The sequence below is a fragment of the Triticum dicoccoides genome, chromosome 1B (assembly GCF_002162155.2).
Source record: "Triticum dicoccoides isolate Atlit2015 ecotype Zavitan chromosome 1B, WEW_v2.0, whole genome shotgun sequence".
NCBI classification, from domain to species: Eukaryota; Viridiplantae; Streptophyta; class Magnoliopsida; order Poales; family Poaceae; genus Triticum; species Triticum dicoccoides.
Window position 1 is genome coordinate 466,633,569 of NC_041381.1, and position 24,937 is coordinate 466,658,505.

Sequence of the window (24,937 nt, forward strand, 5' to 3'; positions counted from 1 at the left end):
AACGCAACATCGACACTATCCGGCAGTAGGAGCTGGTGCTCCGCTTCCTGTTGCCCACCGTCGGGTCGTCCTTGACTCAGCCATGCCCTCCCCCTCGTCGTCCTCGTCTCCGATGTCGGTAAGCAACACCCCTCCCCCCTATGTTAGGTCAGTTCTTAGGATCAATTTTTCCATTGCTTAACGTACCCTCGATGTCGACTAGGTTATGGACGCACGGATGAGGCCGGTAGTTCAGGCAGCAATACTGATAGTTGTGATTTAGGCATAGCTCATGTTCATGCACATGAGAGTTGTTTGTCGTGGTGAGAGACTTGTCGTCGGTTATGCTCCAATGCTTATGCGGGAGCAGGAGAGGATCGCTAATATGAACTACAACTACAATTGCAACAACATAGAGGCCCTATGGATGCTTCGAATGAAAAGAGCACCATTTTCTAGACTTGTCTAGACCTTCAGGAGCAGGGGGGCTGCTACAAGATAGCATCCACACCAGTGTGGAAGAGCAAGCGGCCATGTTCCTCCATGTTGCTGGCCATAAGTAGAGATTTGGGGTTATACACAACACATTCAGGAGATCAATGGAGATCATCTCAAGGTACTTCAAGCAAGTGCTCTATGATGTTGGGGAGCTCAGAGGAGAGATGATCAAGTCACCAACCAGCCGGACTCCTACCAAGATTTGCACTAGTCCAAGATGGTATCATACTTCAAGGTGAGCACTGGCAATATGTGCTTCATGGCTTGATATGCTTGTATTGCTTAAGGTGAGCACTAATACAATCTTCGTTTACCATTTCATGATTGCATTGGGGCAATAGATGGTACTCATGTCACTGCCAAAGTGTCGAGGTCACAATCTGTAGCATACAGGGGGGAAGCACTACATAAGTCAGAATGTGTTTGCTGCTGTTGACTTTGATATGAAGTTCACCTATGTGTTGGCTGGCTGGGAAGGGTCAACACATGATGCTAACATCTCAGTGACAACATGAGTTGTTCTGATGGCATCAACATCCCCGATGGCAAGTTCTACCTAGAAGATGCTGACTATGCATGCCGGCCAATATTCTTCCACCTTTCAGGAAAACCAGGTACCATCTTAACGGGTTCGCTGGTAGGAACTATCCTAGGACTCCACATGAGTTGTTCAATTTTAGACACTCCAGCCTTGGAGTTACTGCTGAGAGGGCCTTGATACGTCCATTTTGCATCATGTTTTTATATTGATATTTATTGCATTATGGGTTGTTATTACACATTGTAGCACAATACTTATGTCTTTTCTCTCTTATTTTACAAGGTTTACATGAAGAGGGAGAATGTCGGCAGCTGAAATTCTGGGTTGGAAAAGGAGCAAATATTAGAGACCCATTCTGCACAACTCCAAAAGTCCTGAAACTTCAGGGAGAGTCATTTTGGAATTAATAAAAAATATTGGGCGAAGAAAGCACCAGAGGGGGCCACCTGCCATCCACAAGGGTGGAGGGCGCGCCCTACCCCCCTGGGCACACCCCTGCCTTGTGGGCCACCTAGCAGGCCCCCGATGCCCATCTTCCGCTATATGGTGTGTTTTGACCTAGAAAAATAAGAAGGAAGCTTTCGGGATGAAGCGCCGCCGTCTCGAGGAGGAACCTGGGCAGAACCAATCTAGGGCTCCAGCAGAGATGTTCTGCTGGGGAAACTTCCCTCCGGGAGGGGGAAATCGAAGCCATCGTCATCACCAACGATCCTCTCATCGAGAGGGGGTCAATCTCCATCAACAGCTTCACCAGCACCATCTCCTCTCAAACCCTACTTCATCTCTTGTATCCGATCTTCGTCTCAAAACCTCAGATTGGTACCTGTGGGTTGCTAGTAGTGTTGATTACTCCTTGTAGTTGATGCTAGTTAGTTTATTCGATGGAAGATCATATGTTTAGATCCTTAATGATAATTAATACTCCTCTGATTATGAACATGAATATGCATTGTGAGTAGTTATGTTTGTTCCTGAGGACATTGGAGAAGTCTTGTTATAAGTAATCATGTGAATTTGGTATTCGTTCGATATTTTGATGAGTTGTATGTTGTCTCTCCTCTAGTGGTGTTATGTGAACGTCGACTACATGACACTTCACCATGATTGGGCCTAGGGGAAGGCATTGGGAAGTAATAAGTAGATGATGGGTTGCTAGAGTGACAGAAGCTTAAACCCTAGTTTATGTGTTGCTTCACTCCTTCTACTCCTAGTGATGAGTATCTTGATGCAGAGGATAGTTATGAGGATGATGATCTTGATGATCCTATGATTGCTAAACTTAATAAGTTCATGTGCTCCCTCAAAGGAAAGAAGCTCACTATGTTTCGTATGCTTATGGAGATGGTGAGTAAGCACACCATCACCATTAAGGAACTCGAAACCCTCGTCACCGAGGAAAAGGAAAAATGTGAAATCCTTGAGCGGAAAGTCCGATATGAGGAAGCACGAAATAATGAACTATGCTTAAAAATTGGTGCGAATATTGATGTTCACACTAATGATCTTGCCTCCTTGAAAAAGGCTATTGACACTTGCGAAGAGTTAATGAATGATAAAAGTAAGCTTGTGAAGTCTCATGCTTCTCTATCTAAGGATTGTGAGCTTCTATCTGTGTCTCTCAAGACTAAGGAAGGAGAGCTCACCGTTCTTACAAAGAGTTTTGAGACGCTCAAACTTACTTATCTTGAAACTCCAGCCAAGGCTTACTCTTCTCCTATTATCAATGTTGATGCTTGTACTACTAACTCTAGTAGTGATCTAGCATCTATTCTTGAGGAAAATCATTTTCTCAAGGCTCAAATCGAGAAAGGTCTCATGACATGTGCTCAAGGGCAAAATAATCTTGATGAGATATTGAGCCAACACAATGAGGTGTTTGCCAAAGAGGGACTTGGGTTTGACCCAAGCACAAGCAAGAAGAAGACGTCCTCTCAAAAGTGCACAACCCCTCTAAAAGAAACATTTGTAAGAGAAGGGCACAAGGAGAAAGGTAAGGTTGTGAGTGGGAAGGCCACAAGGGGCATGCCCACTCTCAGCAAGCCTAAAGAGTTCATGCCTCCCTCCTATGTACTTCGTAAGATTAAGGATGGAGAAGTTTTTGCAAAATTTGTTGGTCCTCGAAATACATTCCGGTTCTATGCTATTTGGGTCCCTAAGACCCTTGTGGCTAACTTGAGAGGTCCCATTGCAAAATGGGTGCCTCTAACCAAGTCTTAATTGTGTGTAGGTTGACTTCTCCGGTGGAGTGAAATGGGTGATTGATAGTGGATGTACAAATCATATGACCGGAGATAGCAAATTGCTCTACGATTTCATGGAAGCTATTCAACCATTCATGAGCATTATGTTTGGTGGAGGTTCAAAAGGACAGGTACTCGGGTTGGGTAAGGTGGCTATCACAAATGACATGTCTCTTGCAAATGCCATGCTTGTCCAATCCCTTAAATATCATTTGCTTTCTGTTCGCCAATTGGCTTCTGTTGGTTATGATACACTCTTTGGACTAACGGATGTGAAAGTCTTTAAGAGAGATACTCTTGAAGTTGCCTTTGTTGGAGAGTTGGATGGCAACCTTTACACGGTTGATTTCTCGAAAGAGAGCACATTCCATGCAACTTTTCTAATGGCCAAGGCCGACAAGGGGTGGCTATGGCATCGCCGGCTAGCCTATGTCGGCATGAGAAACCTTCAAGATCTCTTAAAAGGGGATCACATCCTTGGATTAACCAATGTCTCTTTTGAGAAAGACCGTGTGTGTAGTGCATGCATAGCCGGGAAGCAACATCAATCAAAGCACCCACCCAAGAACATTGTGTCTACTTCAAGGCCCCTGGAGCTCCTTCATGTGGATCTTTTTGGGCCTCCTTCATGGGATAGTCTTGGTGGGAAAAAGTATGGTCTTGTCATTGTTGATGATTACTCAAGATACACATGGGTGTTTTTCCTCAAGTCCAAGGACGAGACGAAGATCACCTTCATTGATTTTGCCAAACAAGCACAACGCAAGTTTGACAAAGAGATCTTGGCAATAAGAAGTGACAATGGCTCTAAGTTCAAGAACTATACCTTGGAAGAATTACTTAGTGATGAAGGGATTGAGCATCAATATTCAGCTCCATACACTCCTCAGTAGAATAGTGTTGCCGAAAGGAAGAACCATACACTTGTAGAGATGGCAAGGTCCATGTTGGATGAATACAAGTCACCGCATAGTTTTTGGGCCGAAGCTGTCAACACTGCATGCCATGCATCAAACCGGCTCTTCCTCCGCACTATATTGGAAAAGACTCCATATGAGCTCCTAACTGGGAACAAGCCAAATGTCAAGTACTTTCATGTATTTGGGTGCAAATGTTTCATCCTCAAAAAAAGAGAACGGTTAGGAAAATTTCAATCCAAAACAATTGAGGGCATATTTGTTGGCTATGGATCAAACTCTCACGCCTATAGAATCTATAACAAATCCAATGGATGTGTTGTAGAAACTTGTGACGTGGTGTTTGATGAATTTAATGGCTCCCGTGGGGAGCAAGTTGATCTAAGTGATGTAGGTGAAGAAGATTCTTCTCAAGACATTTTGAGCATGGGTGTTGGTGCACTTCTTCCTATGGAACAAGAACCTCATGATGATGAAGAAGAAGATAGAAGCTTCACACATCATCAAACTACTTCACCACCCATACCTTCACCAGTTCCTATTGCTCAATCGATGCCCTTAGTCCAAGTAGAAGAAGATGATCAAGTTCCTCCTCATGATAATCTTCAAGAACAAGATCATCACCAAGGGCAAGAACAAGAAAGTCCAATCATTGATGATGAACCTCAACAAATGCAATATGAACAAGAAGATCTTCCTCCGCACATTAATGATCCATATGTTGAGGACGTGGATGATGGACATGAAATTGAACCGCGAGAAACCCTAACCTACATCATGCCTCACGTGGCCAGTCGTGTTGATGTTGACAAAATTCTCACCGACATATCGGAAGGTAGAGTCACTCGTAAACATTTGACAAACTTTTGTGCTCACTTCTCTTTCGTGTCTAGTGTTGAGCCCCTCAAGGTACAAGATGCATTGATGGAAAACGATTGGCTAGTTGCTATGCAAGAAGAGTTGAACAGTTTTGAACGCAACCAAGTGTGGTCATTAGTCAAGAGGCCATCTACCGAGCACAACGTCATTGGAACAAAATGGATTTCAAGAACAAGCAAGATGAAAATGGTGTAATCATCCGCAACAAGGCAAGGTTAGTGGCACAAGGGTACTCACAAGTTGAAGGTTTGGACTTTGGTGAGACCTTTGCCCCCCGTTGCCCGTCTTGAATCCATTCGCATCTTACTTGCTTATGCCGCTTTCAATGGCTTTACATTACATCAAATGGATGTGAAGAGTACTTTCCTTAACGGTCCTCTACAAGAAGAAGTATATGTGTCACAACCACCCGGGTTCGTTGATCCCTTTCACAAAGACTATGTGTATAAACTTCATAAGGCTTTGTATGGCCTCAAACAAGCACCTCGTGCTTGGTATGATCATTTGAAGAAGTTTTTACTCGATGATGGTTTTGTGAGAGGGGTGATCGATCCCACTCTTTTTACTAAGAGGGACAAGGGTGATTTGATCCTATGCCAAATCTATGTAGATGACATCATTTTTGGTTCTCCTAACATTCATTTGTGCAAGAAGTTTGCGGCTTCAATGACCAAGAATTTTGAAATGTCACTCAATGTGGATTTGAAGTTCTTTCTAGGATTTCAAATTCAACAATTTCACGAAGGAATTTTCTTATCTCAAGCAAAGTACCTCAAGGATATCCTAGAGAAGTTTGGCATGTCTGATGCTAGTCCATGCAAGACACCCATGCCAACCAAAATTGCTCTCACTGAAGACACAAATGGTACTCCTTTCGACCCATCTATTTACCGCTCTATGATTGGTTCATTGCTTTATCTTTGTGCATCTAGACGAGACATCATGTTTAGTGTATGCATGTGTGCTAGATTTCAATCTTTCCCTATGGAAAGTCATCATAAGGCTGTTAAGCATATTCTTAGATACCTTGTTCACACCCCAAAGTTGGGCCTCTGGTACCCCAAGGATGCTAAGTTTGATCTCATTGGGTACACGGATGCGGATTGGGCTGGAGACAAAGTGGATCGTAAGTCCACATCCGGTGCATGTCAGTTTCTTGGACGATCCTTGGTAAGTTGGTCCTCGAAGAAACAAAATTGTATTGCTCTCTCTACCGCAGAAGTTGAATACATTGCTGCCGCCAGTTGTGCAACTCAGTTGTTATGGATGAGGCAAACTTTGAAGGATTATGGTATCACCTATAGACATGTGCCTCTTCTATGTGATAATGAAAGTGGCATCAATATTGCTGAGAACCCCAAGGATCATCTCCGCACCAAGCACATTGATATTAGGTATCACTTCTTGAGAGATCATGTTGAAAAGGGTGATATTCACATTGATCACATTGGTACAGATTTACAACTGGCAGATATTTTCACCAAACCATTGGATGAAGCAAGGTTTTGTCGCCTTAGGCGTGAACTTGGTATCTTGGAGCTTGACAATATTATGTGAAATCTAGTACCCATTCATGCATGAAATTAATGTCTTGTCTTGATGTATGCATATATGTAGGGGGAGACACTCAACTCATGAGTATCCTCATCATATGAAATGCATAAAAAGAACAAGCACTCTCAAAGCTACCATAACATCTAAATATGGTGCTTTCCATGATGGAATAGTGATTATGCACTCAAAGTTCAAATCTTTCCGTGTCATGTCACGTCTACTCATACATGGTGGCAGTAGCCACCACTTGTATCATTAGAACAATATTGGAGTGGTATATGGTTATTATTGATTGGGATAGGGTACTAGTTACTTAATAAGAAATTCTTACTATGGACGATAATCATCATCTCCTCATCATGATCAGCAGCACATACACTTGTGCCTTGACCTCTCTTCAATTCTGGCGTCGGATGTCCGTGGTTTACCGGACTTCCGGGCGTTTCTCCAATGCCGGACGTCCGTAGACCTCCGGACGTCCGTAAATTCTTCTCTGTTGAACTCAACTCGGTCGTCCGGCCTATCCGGACGTCCGTAAAATACTCTCTCGTCTCCTTCCCTAGCCTTGGCGCCGGACGTCCGAGGGCTCACGGTCGTCCGTAAAAACATCTCTGTCATACTTCCTTTTCCTGGCTCAAGCATCGGTCGTCCGTGCCCTCCCGATCGTTCGGACCTTTATTCGACTTCGGTCGTCCGTAGGCTCCGGTCGTCTGGTCGTTTTCACCGGCTCCTATATATAGTGCGGGGTAGGTTTCCGGAACTGCTACCCTCATCCACTTCTTCACTGTTCCCCATCGCCGCCGCTCCAGTCCCGTGGCTTCTCGTCGCGGCCACACGCCGCCGTGCCCCTCGCCGGGGCTCCTCTCTGCTCGGGATCCGCAACGTGGCCTCGTCCCTCACCGCGGTTCCTTTGCCCACCTCGGTCTTTGCTCAAGCCCCGGCGGCCACACTCAGCCTGTTGCCTGATTTGTTCCGGTCGCCAGCTTCCTCCGTGCTCCTCACTTCAAGGTCATGATGCCTAAGACCAAGAACTCCGCTCGCAAGCAAGTCACCGGTGGGCCAGCTCATTCGTATCGTCGTGGTGGCTCTGATGACTCCCAGGAGCAGGCTCGTCCTTGGAAGTGTGCCGCCCGTCCTCCCAGCTCGTCTAGCGACTCCTCCTCGGAGGGGTCGGACTTTGAGGATGAACTTGAGGAGGTGGAACCGGCCCCATTTGTTGGTGTTCGCATTTTTGCACCCAAGCCGGGCACTCGTCGTCCAACCTTCCAGCCTCCTCCTCCTCCGGTGCAACCCCACGGTGATGCTCATCATATCTCACTTGAGCCTCCATTACCTCTCGGCCGCCATTAAGCGTTTCAACGAGGTTCCCACCGCTTCTTATCTTAAATTGCGTCGCGATGTTGATCAGTTTACTGTTGTTAGGGATTCTCAGGATAGTCATTTTTGCACTAATGTCCAAGCCGACATCTTTACCACTATTGTCATTCCTAAAGGCTTGTCACTCCATGTCTGCATTGATCTAGAGCATATTCGCACTCATCCGGATAAATATCCGGGATCTATTGAGCTCATTGAGTCATATAATCTAGCTACTCCATTTGCATTTCAACATGACTTCAACCAAGCTGCCATTCATCAATTCTATGCCACATGTTATTTTGGTCCAGATAACACTGTCACTTGGATGACCTCAGACACCACACTCACAGCATCTTATGCTCAATTTGTCATTGCCCTTGGATTTCCTGACACCGGGTTCAAAATCCACAAGGATGATCCCAACCATAGGCCCAAGGGCATTGAGGTCTGTGCGGATCTTCTTAAACCTATATCAACTTTGTCTGACATTGAAAAACAAAAGGATCTGAACCAAGTCTCCATTTGGCGCTTCCCTTTCTACATCATCTATCAGTGTGTCATCCGCACCATCTATCCCAAGATGGGTGACAAAGACTCTTGCAGCAGCTATTGCATTGATCTCATGCATCGCCTCTTTGCATCTCCCAAAGGGAAGATAAATGTACCACACTTTCTATGGCATGAGATCCGCCTCGCTAGCTTTCAGCACAAGAGGTCTTTTCCTCATGCCCCTTTTCTTCAGGCTTTTATCGAGAGCATAGCTTCTTTTCCCATTGCCCGCACTCATGTGCATGAGTGATGGGTCATTCCAGCTCACATGGCGGCTGATCATGTTCCTCCTCCTACTGCTCCTGCTTGTCGCACCGCAACTAGTGTTCCTTCTCATGCTGCCCGTTCTCCTTCCAGTTCTGCACCTTTTGGGCGCATTGCTCATTTTCTTGGGAAGGCTCACTCTGCCATGATGAAGATGTTCACCTTTCATTGCTCCCAACACCACAATGTTGTCACTCGCATGGTAACTTCCAAGAATGCTCTGAAGGCTCTTCTGAGAGACTCTGGAGTGTATGATGTGAGTGACGATGAGCGTCTTCCTGAAGAGTCCCCTTCTGACTTTGGTTTCCCCTCAGGTCCTGAGTGGGCTGATTTCTTCGACGAGGCTGGTGGCAGTGGTGCTCATGATGATGATGAGGATGATCTCTGAAGCTGTTATGTTTCCCCTTTCTTTATTTTTGGATATTTGATGCCAAGGGGGAGTAGGCATTATATGCATGCTTTTTTAGATCATTATGATATTAGCTTGTATTGAACTTATGGTATGAGTTTGTCGAGACTGAGATTTGGTGAATCTATATGTGATGAATCTATATGGAGTTTAATTCTTGATTATCTTGTGTATGAGATTTGGTTGTATTGATATCACTTTGAGGGGGAGCCCTCTTCATGTTTAGTATCTATGATATATATCATATTGAGGGGGAGCTCACTCTTTGCTCATTCTTGATTATTGAGCTCCACAACAAATACTTCCGATTACTATTGTTTTTATGAGTGTGAATATGTGTTGTCATAAACTACCAAAAAGGGGAAGATTGAAAGTGCAATCATGCCCTTAATCATATTTTGATGTTGATGACGACACATATGCTAGGGACTAATCATGTTTATCAAGTATATCTCAGGGTTATGTCTCAAAGACCGTGTGTATGGATCATGACTAGGGACAAAAAGTGTATAACTCAAGAATGGAGATACAAGACATTGACTTTGTTTATGGTTTGTTTTTGAGTATAGGGATCCCGCACTATAAAGAGTGGATCATTGGATCTAGTGAAAGACTTGCTCAAAATCCACAGCTCCTATTCTTTGTCTCCGGACGGCCGGTCCCTCTCAGCTGTCCGGACGTACGGCTCCCTCCGGTCGTCCGGTGTTCCTTTACAGAATGATATTTGCGGATTTTCGGAACTCTCCGGATGTCTGACCTCCGGTCGTCCGGCAGGTCTCGGGCGTCCGATACTTTCACAACAGAACCGTATTTACGGATTTCCGGACTCTCCGGTCGTCCGGGCTCCGGATGTCTGGCCCGTCTCGAACGTCCGTGTCCTGTGTACTGGTTTGTGGCTCACATATTCATAGTGGCCAAACGTCCGATGACTGTCGGACGTCTGGACTTATTTGTGCCACCGGACGTCCGGTGTTGTCCGGGTGTCCGACCTATCATGTGCACTTATGTGTCCCAAATGGTCACCTTTCCACACCCACTATATATATACCTTTCCCTTCCACGGGATAAGGTTTACCATTCACTTTGATCTTTCCAAGAACACTCCTCACTCTCTCTCTCTCAATCACCTACACCAAATCCTAGATTCCCAAGTGTTCTAGGAGCATTTGAGAGAAGTTCTCCAATCAAGTGATAGATCCACTCCTTCCCCTTCTTTGCACCAAAGGAATTTGTGATTTGAGCAAGTCTTGAGCTTTTTCCCAATGTTCTTATTACTCTTGGAGGTTGGAGACTCCTAGGCGGTAGGAGTCTTTCAGAGAGGAATCAACCTTTGTGATTACCCCCAAAAAGTTTGTAAGGGTTTGGAGATCACCCCAAGGTCTACCACTAGTGGTTGAGAAACGCTGATACGTCTCCAACGTATCTATAATTTTTGATTGCTCCATGCTACTTTATCTACTGTTTTGGACTATATTGGGCTTTATTTTCCACTTTCATATTATTTTTGGGACTAACCTATTAACCTGAGGCCCAGCCCAGAATTATTGTTTTTGCCTATTTCAGTATTTCGAAGAAACAGAATATCAAACGGAGCCCAAACGGAATAAAACCTTCGAGAACGTGATTTTCTCACCGAACATGATCCAGGAGACTTGGACCCTACTCCAAGCAGTGCCAGAGGCGGTCACGAGGGTGGAGGGCACGCCCCCCTGGGCGCGCCCCCTGCCTCGTGGCCCCCCTGTTGCTCCACCGACATACTCCTTCCTCCTATATATACCTACATACCCCCGTCAGATCAGATACGGAGCAAAAAACCTAATTCCACCACCGCAACTTTCTGTATCCGCGAGATCCCATCTTGGGGCCTGTTCCGGAGCTCCGCCGGAGAGGGCATCTACCACGGAGGGCTTCTACATCAACACCATAGCCTCTCCGATGAAGTGTGAGTAGTTTACTTCAGACCTTCGGATCCATAGCTAGTAGCTAGATGGCTTCTTCTCTCTTTTTGGATCTCAATACAATGTTCTCCCCTTCTCTTGTGGAGATCTATTCGATGTAATCTTCCTTTTTGTGGTGTGTTTGTTGAGACCGATGAATTGTGAGTTTATGATCCAGCTTATCTATGAATAATATTTGATTCTTCTTTGAATTCTTTTATGTATGATTGAGTTATCTTTGCAAGTCTCTTCGAATTATCTGTTTGGTTTGGCCAACTAGATTGGTAGTTCTTGCAATGGGAGAAGTGTTTAGCTTTGGGTTCAGTCTTGCGGTGTCCTTACCTAGTGATAGAAAGGGTTGCAAGGCACGTATTGTATTGTTGCCATCGAGGATAACAAGATGGGTTTTTTTATCATGTTGCATGAATTTATCCCTCTACATCATGTCATCTTGCTTAAGGCGTTACTCTGTTTTTAACTTAATACTCTAGATGCATGCTGGATAGCGGTCGATGAGTGGAGTAATAGTAGTAGATGCAGAATCGTTTCGATCTACTTGTTTTGGATGTGATGCCTATATACATGATCATACCTAGATAATCTCATAATTATTCGCTTTTCTATCAATTGCTCAACAGTAATTTGTTCACCCACCATAGAATACTTATGCTCTTGAGAGAAGCCACTAGTGAAACCTATGGCCCCAGAGTCTATTCTCATCATATCAATCTCCCTTACTTTATTATTTGCTTTGTTTTCACTTTGCCTTTTACTTTTTACTTTGCATCTCTATATCAAAAATACCAAAAGTATTATTTATCATCTCTATCAGATCTCACCCTCGTAAGTGACCGTGAAGGGATTGACAACCCCTAATCGCGTTGGTTGCGAGTAGCTATCGTTTTGTGTAGGTACGAGGGACTCGTGCGTGATCTCCTACTGGATTGATACCTTGGTTCTCAAAAACCGAGGGAAATACTTACGCTACTTTACTGCATCATCCTCTCTTCTTCGGGGAAATCCAACACAGTGCTCAAGAGGTAGCAAGAAGAATTTCTGGCGCTGTTGCCGGGGAGGTTGTGCAAAAGTCAACCATACCAAGTACCCATCACAATCCCTATCTCTTGCATTACAATTTTTGCCTCTCGTTTTCCTCTCCCCCACTTCACCCTTGCCGTTTTATTCACCCTCTCTTTCCCAATTTCCTCCTCTCTTTCTCTTTTGCCTTTTTCCCGTTTGTCTTTTTGTTGCTTGTGTGTTGGATTACTTGTTGCCATGGCACAAGATAATACCAAGTTGTGTGATTTCTCGAATACCAATAATAATGATTTCCTTAGTACTCCGATTGCTCCTCTTAATAATGATGAGTCTTGTGAAATCAATACCGCTTTGCTGAATCTTGTTATGAAAGATCAATTCGCCGGCCTTCCTAGTGAAGATGCCGCTACTCATCTAAACAATTTTGTTGATTTGTGTGATATGCAAAAGAAGAAAGATACGGATAACAATATTGTCAAATTGAAGTTATTTCCGTTTTCACTTAGAGATCATGCTAAAATTTGGTTTTCATCTTTGCCTAAAAATAGTATTGATTCTTGGAACAAGTGCAAAGATGCTTTTATCTCTAAGTATTTTCCTCCAGCTAAGATCATAACTCTTAGGAACGATATTATGAATTTTAAACAACTTGATCATGAGCATGTTGCCCAATCTTGGGAAAGAATGAAATTGATGATTCGCAATTGCCCTACTCATGGTTTAAATTTATGGATGCTCATACAAAAATTTTATGCCGGATTAAATTTTGCTTCTAGAAATCTTTTAGATTCGGCCGCGGGAGGCACGTTTATGGAAATTACATTAGGGGATGCTACAAAATTGCTTGACAATATTATGGCTAATTATTCTCAATGGCATACCGAAAGATCTTCTAGTAAAGAAGTGCATGCTATAGAAGAAATCAATGTTTTCAGTGAAAAGATGGATGAACTTATGAAGATGTTTGCTACTAAAAATACTTCTCTTGATCCCAATGATATTCCTTTATCTACTTTGATTGAGAATAATAATGAATCTATGGATGTGAATTTTGTTGGTAGGAATAGTTTTGGAAATAACGCATATAGAGGGAATTTTAATCCTAGGCCTTATCCTAGTAATCCTTCTAATAATTATGGAAATTCCTACAGCAACTCTTATGGAAATTTTAATAATATGCCCTCTGAATTTGAGAGTAGTGTTAAAGATTTTATGAATTCACAAAAGAATTTTAATGCTTTGCTTGAAGAAAAATTGCTTAAAGTTGATGATTTGGCTAGGAATGTCGATAGAATTTCTCTTGAAATTGATTCTTTAAAGCTTAGATCTATTTCTCCTAAGCATGATATCAATGAGTCTCTCAAAGCTATGAGAATTTCCATTGATGAGTGCAAAGAAAGAACCGTCAGGATGCGTGCTTCCAAAGATGCCTTTATTAAAGCGTGTTCTTCCGATTCCTATGAAAATCAAGATGAAGATCTAAAAGTTATTGATGTGTCCCCCATTAAATCTTTGTTTTGCAATATTAATCTTGATGAAACTGAATATGATCTTCCTTTACCTAGAAGGCGTTCTAAGAATTCGGACTTTCTAGATCTTGATGATGAAATTGATGAAAGTGGGATTGAAAGAAATAAAAATCTTGATGTGCTAAACCCACTATTTTGGATCTCAAGGAATTTAATTATGAAAATTGCTCTTTGATTGGTTGTATTTCCTTGTTGCAATCCGTGCTAGATTCTCCTCATGCTTATAATCAAAATAAGGCCTTTACCAAACACATTGTTGATGCCTTGATGCAATTTTATGAAGAAAAACTTGAGTTGAAAGTTTATATCCCTAGAAAACTCTATGATGAGTGGGAACCTACTATCAAAATTAAAATTAAAGATTATGAGCTTCATGCCTTGTGTGATTTGGGTGGCTAGTGTCTCCACTATTCCCAAAACTTTGTGTGATTTGCTAGATTTCCGTGACCTTGAAGATTGCTCTCTAAACTTGCATCTTGCGGATTCCACTATTAAAAAGCCTATGGGAAGAATTAATGATGTTCTTATTGTTGCAAATAGGAATTATGTTCCCGTAGATTTTATCGTTCTTGATATAGATTGCAATCCTTCATGTCCTATTATTCTTGGTAGACCTTTCCTTAGAACGATTGGTGCGATTATTGATATGAAGGAAGGGAATATTAGATTCCAATTTCCCTTGAAAAAGGGTATGTAACACTTCCCTAGAAAGAAAATAAAATTACCATATGAATCTATCATGAGAGCCACTTATGGGCTGCCTACCAAAGATGGCAAAACTTAGATCTATCTTCGCTTTTATGCCTAGCTAGGGGCGTTAAACGATAGCGCTTGTTGGGAGGCAACCCAATTTTATTTTGTGTTTTTTGTTTTTGCTTCTGTTTAGGAATAAATAATCCATATACTTTCTGTTTAGATGTGGTTTTATGTTTTAATTAGTGTTTGTGCCAAGTAGAACCTATAGGATAAGCTATGATGATAGTTGATTTGATTCTGCTGAAAAACAGAAACTTTGCGCTCACGAGAAAAAAATCAATAAATCACAGGAACGAGATTTTTCATTGATTCTTTTTGCTGCTGATAAATAAACAAATTTTCCAGTACGTCCTATTTTGGTAGAAGTTTTAGAGTTCCAGAAGTTTGCGTTAGTTACAGATTGCTACAGACTGTTCTGTTTTTGACAGATTCTGTTTTTCGTGTGTTGTTTGCTTATTTCAATGCATCTATGACTAATAAATTAGTTTATAAACCATAAGGAAGTTGGAATACAGTAGGTTTAACACCAATATAAATAGAGAATGAGTTCATTACAGTACCTTAAAGTAGTCTTTTGTTTTCTTTCACTAACGGAGCTCACGAGATTTCTATTGAGTTTTGTGATGTGAAGTTTTCAAGTTTTGGGTGAATTCTTTTGATGGATTATGGAACAAAGAGTGGCAAGAGCCTAAGATTGGGGATTCCCATGGCACCCCCAAGATAATCCAAGGACACCAAAAAGTCAAAGCTTGGGGATGCCCCGGAAGGCATCCCCTCTTTCGTCTACTTCCATCGGTAATTTACTTGGAGCTATATTTTTATTCACCACATGTCATGTGTTTTGCTTGGAGCGTCTTGTATTATTTGCGTCTTTGCTTGTTAGTTTTCCATAATCATCCTTGATGTACACACCTTTTTGATAGAGCCATACATGATTTAGAATTTGCTAGAATTCTCTTAGTGCTTCGCTTATATCTTTTGAGTTTGATAGTTTTGCTCATAGTGCTTCACTTATATCTTTTGAGCTTGATAGTTTTGCTCATAGTGCTTCACTTATATCTTTTGAGTTTGATAGTTTTTCTCATAGTGCTTCACTTATATCTTTTTGAGCTTGATAGTTTTGCTCATAATGCTTCACTTATATCTTTTGAGCGTAATAATTTTTTGCTCTAGTGCTTCACTTAGATCTTTTAGAGCACGGTGGTGGATTTGTTTTAAAGAAACTATTGATCTCTCATGCTTCACTTAGATTATTTTGAGAGTTGTTGATAGCATGGTAATTTGCTTAACGTTAATATACTTGGTATTCAAGATTTGTGAAACTTTCTTTTGAGTGCGTTGAATACTAAGATAAGTTTGATGCTTGATAATTGTTTTGAGATTTAGAGGTGATAATATCAAAGCAATGCTAGTTGGGGTGATTATGAATTTAAAGAATGCTTGTGTTGAAGTTTGTGATTCCCGTAGCATGCACGTATGGTGAACCGCTTTGTGATGAAGTCGGAGCACAATTTTATTTATTGATTGTCTTCCTTATGAGTGGCAGTCGGGGACGAGCGATGGTCTTTCCCTACCAATCTATCCCCCTAGGAGTATGCGTTTAATGCTTTGGTTTTTGATGACTCCTAAATTTTTGCAACAAGTGCATGAGTTCTTTTGATTAATGTTGAGTCCATGGATTATGCGCACTCTCACCCTTCAACCATTGCTAGCCTCTCTAAATACCGCACACTTTTCGCCGGTATCATACACCTACCATATACCTTCCTCAAAACAGCCACCATACCTACCTATCGTGGCATTTCCATAGCCATTCCGAGATATATTGCCATGCAACTCTCCACCGTTCCGTTCATATGACATGCATTACTTTTGTCATATTGCTTTTTGCATGAACATGTAGTTGACATTGTATTTGTGGCAATGCCACCTTCATAATTTTCATACATGTCACTCATGATTCATTGCATATCCCAGTACACCGCCGGAGGCATTCATATAGAGTCATATTTTGTTCTAAGTATCGAGTTGTAATTGTTGAGTTGTAAGGAAAATAAAAGTGTGATGATCATCATTATTAGAGCATTGTCCCAGTGAGAAAAGGATGATGGAGACTATGATTCCCCCATAAGTCGGGATGAGACTCTAGACTTTATGAAAAATAAAAGAGGCCAAAGAAGCCCAAAAAAAAGGGGGAATGGCCATAAAAAAGAAAAAAAGGCCAAATAAATAAATAAAAATGAGAGAAAAAGAGAGAAAGGACAATGCTACTATCCTTTTTCCACACTTGTGCTTCAAAGTAGCACCATGATCTTCATATTAGAGACTCATATGTTGTCACTTTCATATACTAGTGGGAATTTTTCATTATAGAACTTGGCTTGTATATTCCAATGATGGGCTTCCTCAAAAGTGCCCTAGGTCTTTGTGAGCAAGCAAGTTGGATGCACACCCACTTAGTTTCTTTTTGAGCTTTCATATACTTATAGCTCTAGTGCATCCGTTGCATGGCAATCCCTACTCACTCACATTGATATCTATTGATGGGCATCTCCATAGCCCATTGGTATGCCTAGTTGATGTGAGACTATCTTCTCCTTTTTGTCTTCTGCACAACCACCATTCTATTCCACCTATAGTGCTATGTCCACGGCTCACGCTCATGTATTGCGTGAAAGTTGAAAAAGTTTGAGATTTCTAAAGTATGAAACAATTGCTTGGCTCATCATCGGGGTTGTGCATGATTAAATACTTTGTGTGATGAAGATAGAGCATAGCCATACTATATGATTTTGTAGGGATAACTTTCTTTAACCATGCTATTTTGAGAAGACATGATTACTTTAATTTGTATGCTTGAAGTATTATCACTTTTATGTCAATATGAACTTTTGTCTTGAATCCTTCGGATCTGAATATTCATGTCACAATTAAGAAGATTTACATTGAAATTATGTCAAAGTATCACTCCGCATCAAAAATTCTTTTTTATCATTTACCTACTCGAGGACGAGCAGGAATTAAGCTTGGGGATGCTTGATACGTCTCCAACGTATCCATAATTTTTTATTGCTCCATGCTACTTTATCTACTGTTTTGGACTATATTGGGCTTTATTTTCCACTTTCATATTATTTTTGGGACTAACCTATTAACCGGAGGCCTAGCCCAGAATTGTTTTTTTTGCCTATTTGAGTATTTCGAAGAAACAGAATATCAAACGGAGTCCAAACGGAATAAAACCTTCGGGAACGTGATTTTCTCACCGAACGTGATCTAGGAGACTTGGACCCTACTCCAAGAAGTGCCAGAGGCGGTCACGAGGGTGGAGGGCGCCCCCCCTATGCGTGCCCCCCTGGGCGCGCCCCCCTACCTCGTGGGCCCCCTGTTGCTCCACCGACGTACTCCTTCCTCCTATATATACCTATGTACCCCATCAGATCAGATACGAAGCCAAAAACCTAATTCCACCATCGCAACTTTCTGTATCTGCAAGATCCCATCTTGGGGCCTGTTCTGGAGCTCCGCCAGAGAGGGCATCTACCACGGAGGGCTTCTACATCAACACCGTAGCCTCTCCGATGAAGTGTGAGTAGTTTACTTCAGACCTTCGGGTCCATAGCTAGTAGCTAGATGGCTTCTTGTCTCTTTTTGGGTCTCAATACAATGTTCTCCCCCTCTCTTGTGGAGATCTATTCGATGTAATCTTCCTTTTTGCGGTGTGTTTGTTGAGACCGATGAATTGTGAGTTTATGATCCAGCTTATCTATGAATAATATTTGATTCTTCTCTGAATTCTTTTATGTATGATTGAGTTATCTTTGCAAGTCTCTTCGAATTATCCGTTTGGTTTGGCCAACTAGATTGGTAGTTATTGCAATGGGAGAAGTGTTTAGCTTTGGGTGCAGTCTTGCGGTGTCCTTACCCAGTGACAGAAAGGGTTGCAAGGCACGTATTCTATTGTTGCCATCGAGGATAACAAGATGGCTTTTTTATCATATTGCATGAATTTATCCCTCTACATCATGTCATCTTGCTTAAGGCGTTACTCTGTTTTTAACTTAATACTCTAGATGCATGATGGATAGCGGTCGATGAGTGGAGTAATAGTAGTAGATGCAGAATTGTTTCGATCTACTTGTTTTGGATGTGATGCATATATACATGATCATACCTAGATAATCTCATAATTATTCGCTTTTCTATCAATTTCTCAACAGTAATTTGTTCACCCACCGTAGAATACTTATGCTCTTGAGAGAAGCCACTAGTGAAACCTATGGCCCCCGGGTCTATTCTCATCATATCAATCTCCCTTACTTTATTGTTTGCTTTGTTTTCACTTTGCCTTTTACTTTTTACTTTGCATCTCTATATCAAAAATACCAAAAATATTATTTATCATCTCTATCAGATCTCACCCTTGTAAGTGACCGTGAAGGGATTGACAACCACTAATCATGTTGGTTGCGAGTAGCTATCGTTTTGTGTAGGTACGAGGGACTCGTGCGTGATCTCCTACTGGATTGATACCTTGGTTCTCAAAAACGGAGGGAAATGATTATGCTACTTTACTGCATCATCCTCTCCTCTTCGGGGAAATCCAATGCAGTGCTCAAGAGGTAGCAAACGCCTCCGTGGTGTTGTCTCAAAGGTAGAATAGGGTGAGCCTTCATGGCGTTGGTGTGCGTTCTTGGTAACATCCACCTCTCTAACGGTGACTAGCTTCCCTCCAAGGAAGTGAACATCGGCATACATCCTCGTCTCCCGGAGTTGCGGTTATTCCTAACCCTAACTCTCTACTTGTGGTTACTTGTCTCTTTGCACTTACTTACATCATATTGTGCTTGCTTACTTATGTGCTTGGGTTACCTGCTTAGTATTTAGTACTCACTTGCAATTGTTAGGCTCACCTTCATATTCCACACTATTGCCTAAAATTGCTAAGTAATAATTAAAATTTGTAGTTGTACCTATTCACCCCCCTCTAGGTCCATCTCGACCCTTTCAATGTGTTGCTTCGTAAGGGGTTGATTTGGATCGACAAGTTTCATGCCATGGTTAGATTTATCTTAATTCTTCTTTCGTAGTTGCGGATGCTTGCAAGAGGGGTTAATCATAAGTGGGAGGCTTGTCCAAGGAAGGACAACACCCAAGCACCGGTCCACCAACATATCAAATTATCAAAGTAACGAACGCAAATCATATGAGCATGATGTCAGGACCCCGACTCAATGTCACATCGATCTAGCCTGTAACACCTCATATCACTTTGCGGCCTCACGCACGGTATTCCCACGGGTGTCGCCTTACCTTTGCCCGGGACCGTTTGTGCCTTTTGGCTCACGTATATGATGATGTCGCTAGCATCCATATGATAAGGAGCCTGGGCTGACATGACTAGTCGTAAACCCAAAGTGGCACCGACTTACAGGGACAGGCATCCATGACCCAGCATCGAACGTGTCGGTCATCAGCAAGTGGGTCCGGGCTGTAGCACTGGGCTAGCAGGACTCCGGTAAACCGGGCTGTAGCGGGCTAACAGGGCTCCGGTACTCAATGCGTGACATTTCCCCGAAGGGACAGACATAGGAACGAAGAAGGACACATGTTGGCCAGCCTAAGTGTTCCGGAGCAGTAGCAAGCTACCATGGCTCAATGGAAACACTAGGAGACATTTCCCGGTAAGAGAGGCTACTAAAGATAAACAACTAGATAGTCAGATCCCACACATATCAAGCATTTCAATCATACACACAATATGCTCGATATGTGCAAATACAACAAGGCATCACAACATGACTCTACGACACAAGTACCTTATTTAAAGGCTCAGAGAGCCATACATAACATACATACAAGTACGGGTCACATGACCCACATTCAAGTCATACAGTCATACAAACCAGCAGCGGAAGTAACTTGTCTGAGTACAGACAACTAGTAAAATAAAAGAGGCTTGGAAAGCCTAGCTATACTACGTGGACCTTCACAAGCTCAGGATTACCACCTGGGCCTTAGTCTACTCGTCGATGTCAACGTCTACGAAGAACCCATCAGAAGGGGTTGCAGCGCCTTCTGTAAAATGTAAATTATAGCAACATGAGTACAAAGGTACCCAGCAAGACTTACGTCAGATCCTACATACATGCACATTATCAAGAAGGGTTGGTGGAGTTATTGCAGCAAGCCAGCTTTGACTCTTGGCTAAACTATCCTACGAGACTCCAACTTGAAATGGTTTTGCGCACACGAGTCCACTACTCACCACTTCAATACACCACCGAGGATCCACCTCCGTCATCCTACGGAAGAGCCATCCTCGGCACTCACGCTTATCTTGAGATTTTTAGTGGTATCCATTCACTTGTCTATGAACTGTATAAGCAACCAAGTAGTCCTTTACCGCGGACGCGGCTATTCGAATAGATCATGTTAACCCTGCAGGGGTGTACTTCTTCATACATGTTTCCACCACTTAGCGTCTGCACACGACATGTGCTCGGCAGACTTCAAGCGAAAGTCGACGTGGGTGTAGACCACGACCTACCTAAACACCTAAGTCTCTAGTCCAGGTTTATCGCCTATCCAGGTTCCATCCGCAGGGAGTCCGGCCGAGGTTTCCCATACGACCCCGAACAATGTGTACAGGGTTCCCGAGATACCTAACGGGTATTCGGTACACCGTGCCACGTACCTACCGCATCACAGCCCACCCCGCAGGTCAGCGCTGTCCACGGCCTCCAGTAAGCTACAAACACCAGAAACTACTTGCAACTCCTGGACAGAGGACTAGGGTGAATAAGAAGTCGAGCGGGGTCATATTTCAGGGCCCAATGCATGGTAGTAGCTGAATCTTAAATCACGCATACAGATCTCAGTTCTTAAGGTCGGCTTCAATGAAACAACCCACCATGTACTCCTACATGGCCTCTCATCGATACCTTTACCAAATCGTGTTCACCACATCACTCTCATTACCGACATGATCATTTCACTCTAGCCCATCACCCAGATGAACCAGACCTGACACGACTCTAAGCATAGCAGGCATAGCAAGGTAGGAACAACACATACATATGTCTCAAACAATTCTTACACATGCTAGTGGGTTTCATCTAATTACTGTGGCAATGACAGGTCATGCAGAGGAAATGGGTTCAACTACCGTAGCACACAGCAGTTTAAAATGCGTTGTCTTAATGCAGTAAAAGAGAGCAAGAGCGAGAACATGGGATTGTATCGATATGATCAAATGGTTGGTTGCTTGCCTGATGGATCGATGCACGGATACGGTTCTTCGCTAGGGTAATCACGGTACTCCTCGGAGGCAGAACCTGCCGCAAGAACACCGATACACAACCATCACCAAACAATGTGCGACAATATGATGCATGCATGAAACATGGCAATATGAGTGTGTTGGGCTAATGCAACTAAAACCAGATGGGTTTGAATCAATTTGAACCAAAGATTCAAATTTCAAACTCATAAATGGCCCTTTAAAGTGTTTTATCTTGTTCTGAACTAAACCTCAAGTTATTTTGTTTAAACATGCATGAAACTAGTACAGATGGATAGATTGGATTTTTTTGATCATTTCTCATATATAATTTGTTTGATTTGGAGCTACGGTTGAATTTATATGAATTTTTGAAGTTTGCAACAATTTCTGGAATTTATAAATCATTTTAGATTTATTTTAATTTCAGAAAAGGTTTACTGCGTCAGCATGAGGTCATGCTGACCTCAGCAAGTCAACAGACCCGGTCCAGGTCAAACCTGACGTGTGGGTCCAGGGTGTCAGTGGATAATTAACTAATTTAATTTAGTTTAAACTAATCTGGATAATTAGCAGAAGGGGGCCCCACCTGTCATTGACTCAACAGAGTCAACCGGGGCCCACCCGTGGTCAAAGTCAAAATGGCTGCAACGGCGTTTAGCCGCCGGCGGAAGTGGTTTTGGCCGTTCCGGCCACCAAATGGGGCGCGGAAGGCATCTACGTGGAGCTGGGGACGAACCGCAGCTCTTGGTGGAGCGAGTTGGGGTCGGGGTGGCCGGAGTTGGCGCCGGCGACGACCTAGGCGGTCACCGGAGTTCGGGTGAAGGCGAACTCGGGGCTAGGGTGTGCGGTGAGGTGCGGGAAGTGCACGGTTGGACTCAACGCAACGTGGTGAGTGCGTTGGACACCGTGAGGTGGCCGGAGGATGGCCGGGAGCACGTCGGCGATGAGATCCGCGGCGGTGCGTGCGGTTGATCTTCGTGCGGTGGCTACACGGCTCGGGGGCGAGAGAGGAAGGGTAGGAGGGGTAGCTAGGCTCACAGAGCACCCGTAGAGGCCACCGGCGGGGTCGGGGACGAGCTGATGCGGCGACGGCGTTGAAAGGGATCTCCGGCGACGGCGAACTCGGGCGAGGTCGATGCGGTGGACTCGGGCCTCATGAGCACGCGGGGCTCGGTTAGCTCGACGAAGTGGACGGCGGCGGAGCTCCTGGACACCACGAGACGGAGCACGGGCGGCGGGGAGCGCAGCTACGACGATGGGGCGGCGGCGGTGGCGTCGGCCATGGCTGGGGAGCGCAAGGGGGAGGAGCTGGAGAGGAGAGGAGGTGTCTGGGGGGTTCGGGAGAGCGAGAGGGGTCGATCCACGACGTTAGCCGGGCGAGTGGAGCGGCGAGGCGGTGAGCAGGTGCGTGGCACCCATGCGGTGCTCGCCGTCGAGCACCTGCCTGCCTGCCTGGCCGGGCAAGCAGCTCGCTGGCGCGGCGCTGGGCTGGGCCGGCAGGTGGGCCGGGTTGCAGGCGCCAGGTAAGTCCTTCCTTTCTGTTTTTTTTTCTATTTTTCTGCAACTTTGTTGAATTATTAAAAATACCTAGGCAACTCCTAAAATCACCAAACTGCTCCTGGTCCATAGTTGGATTATTTCCAACATGAAACATTTCAGTTTAGGAATATTTGAGCATTTGAAATATTTTATATAATTTTAAATGCCCAAATTCAAATACTTATCATTTAATTCAAAGACCCTAAGATGACCTAGAAAATTGTGCAACACTTTTGGCAGAGGTTCTGAACCAAGACAAAAATGATGGACATTTTAGAAGGGCATTTTAGGTTCATTGAAAAAGTTTTTAGTAAACCCTTGTTGGTTTCAGAGGGGGCTGGGGGTTCTGACATCCCCATTTCAAGTTTCTGATGGAAGGATAGACATGATGCAACACTCTAATGCATGAACTAGCTAGGGTGTGACAACTCACCCCCACTCAAAAGAATTTCGACCCGAGATTTGGGTTCCTCCGGGAAGAAGGCGGGATACTCGAGTCGAAGACGATCCTCCCTTTCCCAAGTTGCTTCATTCTCAGAATGGTGCGACCATTGAACCTTGAGAAACTTGATATTGTGACGTTGAGTGGTACGCTCAGCTTGATCGAGGATACGAACGGGTTACTCTCGATACGTGAGATTATCTTGGAGATCAAGCGTTTCGTGGTCTACTCCACGGATAGGATCCGAGAAGCGACGCCTGAGTTGAGAAACGTGGAAGACGTCGTGGACTCTGGAGAGATGCGGAGGTAGTTCCAATTGGTACGCAACTTCTCCTCGTTTTGCGAGAATGCGAAAGGGTCCAATGTAACGAGGAGCCAATTTGCCCTTGATACCGAAGCGATGGGTTCCCTTCAGAGGAGTAACCCAAAGGTAAGCCTTCTCGTCAACCTCAAAAGTCATAGCCTTATGTTTTCGGTCATATTGACTCTTTTGACGAGATTGGGCTGTTTTCAACTTTTCACGAACGATGCAAACTTGCTCTTCTGCTTCCTGAATCATATCCAGGCCAAAGAATTGTCTTTCCCCGGTTTCTGACCAGTTAAGAGGCGTTCGACACCTTCGTCCATAGAGAACTTCAAAAGGGGCTTTGCCAAGCTGGATTGATAGCTGTTGTTATAAGCAAATTCGGCAAATGGAAGGCATTTCTCCCACTCCATTCCAAATGAGATAACAGAAGCTCGAAGCATGTCTTCTAGAATCTGGTTGACGCGTTCCACTTGACCACTTGATTGAGGGTGGAAAGCGGTACTAAAAGAAAGGCGGGTTCCCATAGCATTTTGGAAACTTTCCCAAAATCGAGAGGTGAAAAGACTTCCTCGATCCGAGTTAATTTCCAAAGGAACACCATGGAGAGACACTATTCGGGAGATGTACAAGTCTGCTAACTGACTAGCAGTTATACTCTCACGAACAGGTAAGAAATGGGCCACTTTGGAAAGACGGTCGATAACGACGAAGATAGCGTTATTCCCTCTCTTGGTCCTGGGAAAACCGGTAATGAAGTCCATACCAATTTTATCCCATTTCCATTCAGGAATAGCTAGGGGTTGAAGGGTGCCAGCAGGCCGTTGATGCTCTGCTTTTACACGACGGCAGACGTCGCAATTAGCAATATACTGAGCAATTTCTCTCTTCATCCTAGTCCACCAGAACCTCTGGCGT